General features: G+C 35.9%; 1 pseudogene; it reads left to right on the top strand.

Moving 5' to 3' along the window:
* Window positions 1–250: 250 nt before the first annotated feature.
* Window positions 251–331, top strand: LOC123925346 (annotated as a pseudogene).
* Window positions 332–11646: the final 11315 nt, after the last annotated feature.

Raw genomic sequence — 11646 nt, 5'->3', positions numbered from 1 at the left:
GATTAGCAGAAAGACTTTAGAACAGTTATTGTAACTGTAATCACAAATTTAAGTAGAAACATGTAAAATATTTTTTAAAACCTTTCAAACTTCATTGATAAAATCTGAGATGACAACTACTACAATGAATGAGATTAATATCAGATAGACTTTGAGGAAGAAAAGATTAGTAAATCTGAAGATATTGTAAGAGACACTTCCCATAATGAAATACACAGAGAGAAAAATAATATTAAAAAGAGAAAAGAGAAGCTTTGCGCAGTGGCTGTATCGAAGCCAATGAGGTTTATCTGAGGCGCGATTATTAATTTAAAATTTTTCCCAAAAAGGGAAAAGAGGATGAATTAATTACCTCAAGTGGCCTAAGATACTTATAATCAAAGTCTCGGAAAGAAAGGAGGTATAAAGTTGAAAAGATACTTGAGGTAATAATGACCGAAGGTTTTCCATTCTTCATTAAACAATAGAACCCCTGACGCAAGCTCAACAAACCCCACATACAACAAACATGAAGAAAAATGCCTTAAGTCATAATATAATAAGATGTTCAAAACCAGTAACAATGAGAAATTTTAAACATAGCCAGAGAACAAAGACACATTATGCAGAGAGGAACAAAACTAAGGATGGCAGAAGTTGTTTAATTGGAAACAATGCAAGCGAGAAGAAAGAGAAGCAATATTTATTTATTTTATTTATTTATTTTTTAGATTTTATTTATTTATTTGACAGAGAGAGACCACAAATAGGCAGAGAGGCAGGCAGAGAGAGAGAGAGAGGGAAGCGGGCTCCCCGCCAAGCAGAGAGCCCAATGCGGGACTCGATCCCAGCACCCTGAGATCATGACCTGAACCGAAGGCAGCAGCTTAACCCACTGAACCACCCAGGTGCCCGAGAAGCAATATTTAAAAGTACAATTGAAAAAAATAAACTGTCAACAGCCAGTCTCTTCAACAAATGGAGTTGGGAAAATCGGACAGCAACATGCAAAAGAATGAAATTGGACCACTTTCTTACACCATACACAACTAAATTCAAAATGGATTAAAGATAAATGTGACATAAAACCATCAAAATCCTAAAGGAGAACACAGGCAGTAACCTCTATGACAACAGCAACTTCTTACTAGAAATGTCTCCTGAGACAAGAACAACAAAGCAAAAATAAACTATTAGGAATTCAACAAAAATAAGAACAGGTACAGTAAAGGAAACAAACAACAAAACTAAAAGTTAGCCTACTGAATGGGAGAAGGTATTTGCTGATGGTATATCTGATACAGGATCAGTATCCAAAATATATAAAGAACTTATACAACTCAACACCCAAAGAAACCAATAACCCAATTTAAAAAGAGCAGAATGTATTTAGAGACATGCTGTTGAATAGTGATTATGAGCGAAGACCCTGCAGCCAGCTAGAGTTTGAATTCAGTTTCGTCATGACCTTGGGTAATTTACCTAGTCCACAGCACCTCAGGCTCCTTATCTATAAATTAGGAATAATTATGACAGTATCCCATATGTTTACTTTCAGGATTAAAATGAGTGAATATAAGCATTTGGAACATTACCGGCATGTAATAAGTGCCATAGAAGTGTTGCTATTGTGGGGTACCTGGGTGGCTCAGTGGGTTAAAGACTCTACCTTTGGCTCAGGTCATGATCCCAGGGTCCTGGGATTGAGTCCCACATCAGGCTCTCTGCTCAGCAGGGAGCCTGCTTCCCCCTCTTTCTCTGTCTACTTGTGATCTCTGTCTGTCAAATAAATAAATAAACACATCTTAAAAGAAAAAAAAAGAAGTGTTGACTATTATTATTACCATTCATTTTTTAAAATGTTTAAATTTTAAATTGTTAATGTAAATGTAAATGTAAAATTTTAAAATGTTTAAAAAATATGTGTGTGTGTGTGTATATATATATATATACGTATATTTGTGTGTGTGTGTTATGTAACAGTTTAAATTGCCCTTTAACAAAGTAATGTATATATAAATGAAATATTTATATATAAATGTAATGAAATAAATATACATAAATTACATATATAAATGAAATATATATAAATATAAATGAAGTATTTATTTATATGACTTTGTTAAATATATATAAATGAAAATTTATTTAAATGAAATTTATTTAAATGAAAATTTATATATATAATATAAAATATATAATATAATATATAAATATTTATATATAAATATATAAATGAAAAACATATAAATGAAATATTTATAAATACAATGAAGTATATATAAATTATATATAAATGAAATATATATAAATATAAATGAAATATTTATATATATTACCCTGTTAAAGGGCAATTTAAGCTGTTATATGACACACACACACTCCAAAGAATACATACAGATTGCCAACAGACACATGAAAAAATACTCAACATCATTCATCATTTAAAATACAAATCAAACTACAAAGCGACATCACCTCAAACCTGTCAGAATGGCTAAAATTAACAAGACAAGAAATAACAGGTGAGGATATGGAGAAAGGGGAACTGTCCTGCACAGTTGGTCAAATGCAAATTGGTGCAGCCACTCTGGAAAACAGTATGGAGGGTCTTCAAAAACTTAAAAATAGAACTACCTTAAGATCCAGCAATGCACTACTATGTATTTACCTAAGGAATAAGAAAACACTAATTCAAAGGATACTTCCACCCTGATGTTTATAGGAGCATTATCTACAATGACCAAATTATGGAGGCAGTCCAAATGTCCATTGACTAAAGAATGGATAAAGAGGTGATATTTATAGAAAAACAATCCAGAGCTCAGAAAAAAGGTACATCCAGCACTGGTGATTCAACAATGAAAGTCATACTGGAGAAAAGATGGCATGCTTCTCTATTTTGAAGATAACATGGGGGACATGGTAAACAATAAAGGTGAAATGAAAGGTTCTGCTATCACAGAATCAGTTGCAAAGGAATGTGCATACTTGTGGCCCAGGTATGGACCTCCAATGCTGGCAGCATCACATGAGTCTTTGGTGTATTTGTTTTAAAAAAATTAAAAACTATTTTGCTACCCCAAATAATTTTATATACATATATATTGTGTACACATACACACATACACACACAGTAATATTACTCAGCCATAAAAAAGAATGAAATCTTGTCATTTGTAATAACATGGATGGAGCTAGAAGATATTATGCTAAATGAAATAAGTCAGAGAAAGACAAAAACTGTATGATTTCACTTGCATGTGGAATTTGGGAAACAAATTAGCAATGGGACATACACTATATGCTCAATGTCTGTTAAATGAATAAGTGAGTGAGTGAATAAACCATGAAAAACGAATTAGTCTGAATGTTCTTTCCCAGTAACAGCATTTGTTTTCTTTATATTTTTTTCTGCTAAAATCTTTGTTATGCTATTTCTTATGTATTTTTAAAAATGTCAATCTACCAACCAGAAGCTGACCAGATCTTCTAGCATGTAGCTCATATCTTATGAATATAACATATTTTTTATGAACAAATGAATGAGGAGTAAAGAAATGAAGGAATAAAAGTTGATAAAATATTTCATATGCTAGTGTTTATAACAAATTATCTATTCACTATTACTGATAAAGAGACACCTTTGTCACTTCAACAACATTTTCTTCTAGTGGAGATAAGTTCTGGGATTTAGATGGTGTCTAAATTTGTGCATTTTGGACCAAATATAATAGAAATTAACAATAATGATCTCCATAATCTAGAGAAAAATGTAAATTTTTTTACGGTTTCCAAACTTTTCTGTATATCATTTTTAAAACTACATGTCAAATTGTAACACCATTTTATAAGTAAAACAACTTAGTTAATTGCTGATTTTTTTTAAAAAGCAGTTTTTCTGGAGTCACTAGGATTTAAATAATTTATCAAAAAGTTGCCAACATACTCATTTCAATTTTTTTATTATGTTCAGTTAGCCAGCATATAGTGTATTGTAAGATTTTGCTGTAGTGTCCAATGAATCATTAATTGCGTATAATACCCTGTGCTCATCCCAACAAGTGCCCTCCTTAATAACCATCACCTGGTCACCCCGTTCCCACACCCTCCTCCCTTCTGTAACTCTCAGTTTGTTCCCCAGAGTCCAGAGTCCCTCATAGTTTATCTCCATCTCTGATTTCTTTCCATTCAGTTTTCCCTCTGTTGACCTGTGGTTCTCTGCTCTATTCCTTATGTTCCACATGAGTGAAACCATCAAATGGCGGGTATTCATCCTTTCTGATGGCTGAGTAATATTCCATTGTATATATGTACCACATCTTTATCCATTTGTCTGTTGAAGGGCATCTCAGTTCCTTCCACAGTTTGGCTATTATGGGCACAGCTGCTATGAATACTGGGGTACATATCTTTCTTTTCACTACATCTGTATCTTTAGGATAAATGCCTAATAGTGCAATTGCTAGATCATAGTGTAGCTCTATTTTTAACCTCTTGAAGAAACTCCGTATCATTTTCATTGTGGCTGTACCAGCTTACATTCCCAACAACCATGTAAAAGTATTCCCCTTTCTCCATATATTTGCCAATATTTGTTGTTTCCTGTCTTATTAATATTAGCCATTCTGACTGGTGTGAGATGGCATCTCATTGTGGTTTTGATTTGTATTTCCCTGATGGCTAGTGATGATGAACATTTTCTCACATGTCTGTTAGCCATTAGAATGTCTTCATTCGAGAAGTGTCTGTTCATGTCTTCTGCCCATTTCTTGACTGGATTATTTGGGTTTTGGGTGTCGAGTTTGATAAGTTCTTTATAGATTTCTGTATCAGCCGTTTATCCAAAATGCCATTTGAAAATATCTTCCCCCGTTCCATGGATTGCCACCTAGTTTTGTTAACTGTTTCCTTTGTTGTGCAGAAGCTTTTTATCTTATGAAGTCCCAAAGTTCATCTTGCTTTTTTTTCCCTTGCCTTTAGAGATGTGTCTTGAAAGAAGTTCCTGTGGTCTATGTCAAAGAGGTTACTGCCTGTGTTCTCCTCTAGGATTTTGATGGATTCCTGTCTCACACTGAGGTCTTTCATCCATTTTGAGTTTATCTTTGTGTATGGTATAAGAGAATGGTCTAGTTTCATTCTTTTTTTTTTTTTAAGATTTTATTTATTTATTTGACAGAGAGAGATCACAAGTAGACAGAGAGGCAGGCAGAGAGAGAGAGAGAGGGAAGCAGGCTCGCTGCTGAGCAGAGAGCCCGATGCGGGACTTGATCCCAGGACCCTTAGATCATGACCCGAGCCGAAGGCAGCGGCTCAACCCACTGAGCCACCCAGGCGCCCCTAGTTTCATTCTTTTGCATATGGCTCTTCAGTTTTCTCAGCACCATTTATTGAAGAGACTGTCTTTTTTCCATTGGATGTTCTTTCCTGCTTTGTCAAAGATTAGTTGACCATAGAGTTGAGCATCCATTTCTGGAGTCTTTATTCTGTTCCATTGATCTATGTGCCTGTTTTGGTGTCAGTACCATTCTGTCTTGATGACAGATGCTTTGTAATATAGCTTCAAGTCAGGCACTGTGATGCCCCTGGCTTTGGTTTTCTATTTCAAGGTTTCCCTGACAATTTGGAGTCTCCTGTGGTTTCAAACAAATTTTAGGATTTTTTGTTCCAGCTCTGTGAAAAAATGTTTGTGGGTCTATCCAACAAGAAGTGCTAACAATGGTAAGTATCTATGCCCCCAACATGGGAACAGCCAATTATTAAAACCAATTAATAAACAAAATAAAGAAACATAGAGATAGTAATATATTAATAGTAGAATTCAACACTCCACTCACAGCAATGGACAGATCATTTAAGGAGAAGATCAACAAATAAACAAGACCTTTGAAAAACACATTGGACCAGATGGACTTTGTAGATAAATACAGAACATTCCACCTTAAAACAAGAGAATATTCTTGAGTGCACATGGAACTTTCTCCAGAACAGACCATGTACTGGGTCACAAATCAGGTCTCAACTGATGATAAAAGATTGAGATTATCCCCTGAATATTTTTGAACCACACTGCTGTGCAACTGGAACTCAGCTACAAGAAGAAATTTGTAAGGAACTCAAACACTTGGAAGTTAAAGAACATCTTGCTAAGCATCTTGCTAAGGAAGTTAAAGAAGAAATTAAACAAGTCATGGAAACTAATGAGAATGAAAACACATCAGTCCAAAACCTATGGGATACTGCAAAGGTGGCCCTAAGAGGGAAATACATAGCTACCCAAGCCTTTCTCCAAAATTGGAAAAATCCCAAATGCACAAACTAACCTTATGCCTAAAGGATCTGGAGAAACAACAGCAAATAAGACCCAATCAAGTAGAAGAAGAGGAATTAATAAAGATTAGAGAAGCAATCAATGAAATAGAAACTAGAAGAACAGTAAAACATCAATGAAACTAGAAGCTGGTTCTTTGAAAGAAATAATAAGATTGGTAAACCATTGGCTATATTTATTCAGAAGAAAAGTGAAAGGATCCAAATTAATAAAATCATAAATGAAAGAGGAGAGATCTCGACTAACACCAAGAAAATAGAAACAATTATCAGGAATTATTACCAGCAACTATATGCCAACCAATTAAGCAATCCAGAAGAAATGGAGGTTTCTTAGAAACTTAGAAACTATTAAGACTGAAACAGGAAGAAATAGACAATCTGAACAGACCAATAAACAGAAAGGAAATTTAAGCAGTAATCAAAAACCTCCCAAAAAACAAGAGTCCAGGGTGACATGGCTTCCTAGGGGAATTTTTCCAAACTTTTAAGGAAGAAGTAATACCTATCCTACTGAAGCTGTTCCAAAAGACAGAAATAGAAGGAAAACTTCCAAACTGGTTCTATGAGGCCAGCATCATCCTGATCTGAAAACCAGACAAAGATCCCATCAGAAAGGAGAATTACAGGCCAATATCCCTGATGAACACGGATGCCAAAATACTCAACAAGATTCTAGCCAGTAAGATCCAACACTACATTAAATGGATATTCACCACAACCAAGTGAGATGTACTCCTGGGATACAAGGGTGATTCAACATTTGCAAATAAATCAATGAGACGTGGGGGGGTAAGTGGCAGAGAGAGAGGGAGAAGGAGGCTCCCCACTGAGCAAGGAGCCCAAAGCAGGGCTCAATCCCAGAACCCTGGGACTATGACCTGAGCCAAAGGCAGATGCTTAACCAACTGAGCCACCCAGATGCCTCCAATCTTGAGGTATATTTAGGTTAAAAATGTGAACATCTGTTTTTTTCTCATTTATTGTTTCAGAAACAAACAAAGAAACAAACAAAACTTGGTAAATCTCATCAGACAACATTTCAAAGAAACTCACTGGCATCTATTTCCTAACTAAGGACTGGAAATCTTGTGCACAGATTCGCACTATGAGGTTTGGAAGTTCCAAACCAAATGGACAGATTGTCGGTCCTATAGTTAATTTGTATATGTGTATCTGCAGGCTTCTGAGCACTCAGCTATTTCTGGGTCATTATCACTTTGTCTGGAGGCGTATTTCTTGGCCAGAAGTGACTAAACTACATATTGTCATCTTTAATGAACTTGTTGTTAGTCATTCACCACCCCTTTTTCACTTGCCATTTATGTTACCAGAACAAGTATGCTTTGTAAGCCTCATCCAAATTTTATTTTTGGAAGTGCTTTAAAAAGGAAAATTCTTGACTGAAGAGTCATTGGAGTAAGGATATATTTTAATCTTTTTATGTGGGGGATGTCTATATTGGAGACTCTCTAAGCTTTTAAGATGAGATCACTGAAATTTCAAATAATCTAGCATTCTGAATGCATCTATGGCTTAAAATACATGTTTGCAAGGAAAACAGAGGTAAGATATATAAGTGCTGGTTGATATATAGATAAGGGAAAGCTTTCATAAGGAAACAACTTGTCCTGAAAATTTTAAGATTTGATTATTCACTGTCTCATCTCATGCTTCATTACTGTAAATGTTAGTATTTTCTATCTCTAGCATTTTTCACCAACACTGGCTTTCACATAAGAAGATTTTTGAAGACTTTAATATTGCTAATTTGGTTTTAGCCAATTCTAATAAATATAAATTCAAAGTTATGAGCACAGTGTGGTGGTGAAAAAGGCTGTGGTGTCTGAATACTTGATTTTTCTTGGGCTACATCACATGCTAACTTTATGATGTAGAGCAACTTGCTTAGTTCTTCTGTATCTCCATGGCTTCATGGAGGCTTTTATTTTTTTCAAGTTTTTAGTTAAATTCCAGTTAGTTAACATACAGTGTAATATTAGTTTCAGGTGTAGAATTTAGTGGTTCTTCACTTACATACAACACCCAGTGCTCATCACAAGTGCTTTCTTTAATCCCCATCACCCATTTACCCCATTCCCCCCAACCCCTGCCTCCTACCTCCCTTCCAGAAACCCTCAGTTTGTTCTCTATGTTTAAAAGTCTCTCTTAAGGTTTGCCCCTCTTTTACCCCCCCATGTTCATCTGACATGTTTTTCAAATTCTGCATATGAGTGAGCTCATGGTATTTGTCTTTCTCTGACTTATTTTGCTTAGCATAATACTCCATAATACTCCACATTGTTGCAAATGGCAGGATTTCTTTCTTTTTGATGGCTGAGAAACATTCCATTATGTGTATACACACACACACACACATACACATACATACATACATACATACACACCATTTCTTCTTTATCCACTCATCAGTTGATGGACATCTGGGCTACTTCCATAATTTGGTCATTGTATATAATGCTGCTATAAATACCAGGGAGCATGTGCCCCTTTGAATAAGTACTTTTGTATCATTTGGGTAAATACCAAGTAGTGCAATTGCTGGATCTTAGGATAATTCTATTTTTAACTTTTTGAGAAACCTCCATACTGATTTTCAGAGTGGCTGCACCAGTTTGCATTCCCACCAACATTGGAAGAGGGTTCCCCTTTCTCCACAACTTCCCCTACACCAGTTGTTTCTTGTGTTGTTAATTTTAGTCATTCTGAGAAGTGTGAGGTGATATGTCATTGTAATTTTGATTTGCATTTCCCTGATGATAAGTAATGTTGAGCATCTTTCATGTGTCTGTTGGCCATCTGTATGTTTTCTTTGGAAAAATGTCTACTCATGTCTTTTGCCTGTTTTTAATTGGGTTATTGTCTTTTTGGGTATTGAAACTGGTAAGTTCTCCACATATTTTGAATTTAACCCTTTATTAGATATGTCATCTACAAATATCTTCTCCCATTCCAAAGGTTGCCTTTTAGTTTTGTTGATTGTTTCCTTCACTGTGCAGAAGTTTTTATCTGGATGAAGTCCCAAAAGTTCAATTTTTGCTTTTGTTTCCCTTACCTCGGAAGACATATCTAGTAAAAAGTTGCTATAGCCAATGTCAAAGAATTTACTGCCTATGCATGGCTTCATTCCCAAACTGTAATGATAGTAACTTAAAACATAAGCTGCTTTGGGGCATCTGGGTAGTGCAGTCACAGTTGAACATCCAACTGTTGGTTTCAGCTCAGGTCATGATCTTAGGCTCATGAGATCAAGCCCAGTACTGGACTTTGGGCTCGGTGTAGAGCTTGCTTGAGATTCTCTCTCCCTTTTCCTCTGTCTCTCCTCAATCTCTCTCTCTGTCAAATAAATAAATAAATCTTAAAAAAATAATGGGATGTTTTGAGGTTAAATGAGATCACGCTATGCTTTGCAAGAGTAAACACTCAGATATCAATATTACTGATAGTACTGCAAATAACTTCAGTGGGTCTCTGCTTCCACTCTTGTCTGTCTACAATCTGTGCCTCTCACAGCAGCAGGAGAAATATGTTTAAAAATTAAAACAAAATAATGTCACCATTGCGCTTGAACTCTTCAGGAGCTTCCTATACATTTAGAATAAATTCCAAATCCCTTAACAAGGCTTAAAAGGTCATGGTGATCTGTCCCCAGACTGCTTTTCTGGACCTGTTTCCTAATGTTAGTGCTCTGGCCACAATGGCCTTCTTGCTTCTATAGCACACCAAAGTCTTCCTGACATAGCACTTTGCGTGAGCACTTCTCTTAAAGCACAGGATAGTGCATGGTTCCTACTTTATTTTCCTTTGGGTCTCAATTCTGGTGTTAGCAAAATCTTCTTTAACCATTATATTGCCCTAGATTCTTTTATTTGTAGAATTCAACCTTATCCATTTACTACTTGTTCTTTCTCTCAGTAAACTAAAAGGCTCACAGCTATAGGGACATTTTCTGTCTTATTTTCTATTATCTCCAAAGCCACAACTGTACTTGATAAATATTTGCTTAATGACTATATAATTATAGCTTGGCTCAAAGGTGACACAATTTATGATAATTTGGCCAAAACCCACATTAGAGTAAAAAATCTCTATTGCAGGAGGAAATGATTTCTAGGTTAGGAGTGCTTTATTTCATTTAAATTTTACAACCCCTTTCTTTCATGGCTATGCAAACCATGGGAGGTTTGTGACTCTTGTTTTTTTAAACCACATACGATCATTTAAGTCTCAAAAACCAAGTTCCAAGTTGAGAATTGTGTGAATATTCATAAAGGTTACAAGATGACAGAATTTTTATGAAGAATAGCCTACATACCACCAAAAAGACTTGACTTCTGACAAGTTTTCCTAAACAAAACTTTCTTCTCCTATATTCTTCTCATCCTGAATCCATACTCTGACTCAATGTTCTCAAGAGATTTTGCAGATTTGCTGCTCCTTCCTTTTACTTTTTCTAATCTTGAACATTACTTTAATCAATTACGATATTAGATGAAACAGAGGACACATTCAAAATTGGGTAATGTGAGGAAAGATTAGTAGGGGAATTATTTCCTAAAGAGAAGTGGGTAGGAGGGCTGGTACATATTCTGTTTCTGTGCCTTCACAACCCACTGATCTTAGAGTGACCAGAATTCAGAGTTAAGTGCTTGAAGAGGATAGCCAGACCACAGCTGGCATGAGGGGAATTTAACCATCTGATTGCATACTAGCAAGCAGGGAGCTAGGCAATCAACAGCCGATCTCACTTCTCCCAACCTGCAGACATCTTTTGCTGGTGCCTCCCACTGACCCCCCAAGGCAGTCCATATGAGTAATCTGTCCCTGCCCTCCTCCAACAGGGAGGATGCTGACAAGGGAGAGCAGACTTTAAGTTATGAAGAGAAGATGGGCAGCACCTCTCTATACAGTTTGTCCTCGCACTATAGTTTGTGACCCACCCATAACAAATTTGAAAGGATTAAATCCAAACCTAGCAGTTTTGCTACAGAAGTCCTCCCTGAGACCTCCTGTGTGCTCTGAATGCTAAATGTGGCCTGTACTTCCACTCTCCACTTCTCAGACTGTCACTGTCTCCTCCTCAGTTTTGTCCTTTCTGCTGGAACACATGCTAACCTCAACCAAGAGAGAATGAAGCAGGAAGGGCAGTACACCTTAAAGGACCTCTATATTTTCTCTTCTAAACTCTTCACAGAAGTAAACTACTCCTCTTCTTCCCTTTGTGTTATCATCTTCTCTCTCCTTTAATCTACCATACCAATATGTTTCCACTAAATCTTCAAACATCCACTACAATTATTTAAACTTCAGCCTACC

Source organism: Meles meles, chromosome 14 (assembly GCF_922984935.1).
Source record: "Meles meles chromosome 14, mMelMel3.1 paternal haplotype, whole genome shotgun sequence".
NCBI lineage: Eukaryota > Metazoa > Chordata > Mammalia > Carnivora > Mustelidae > Meles > Meles meles.
Note: the sequence above shows the minus strand (reverse complement) of the source record. Positions and strands in the feature narration are given on the sequence as shown.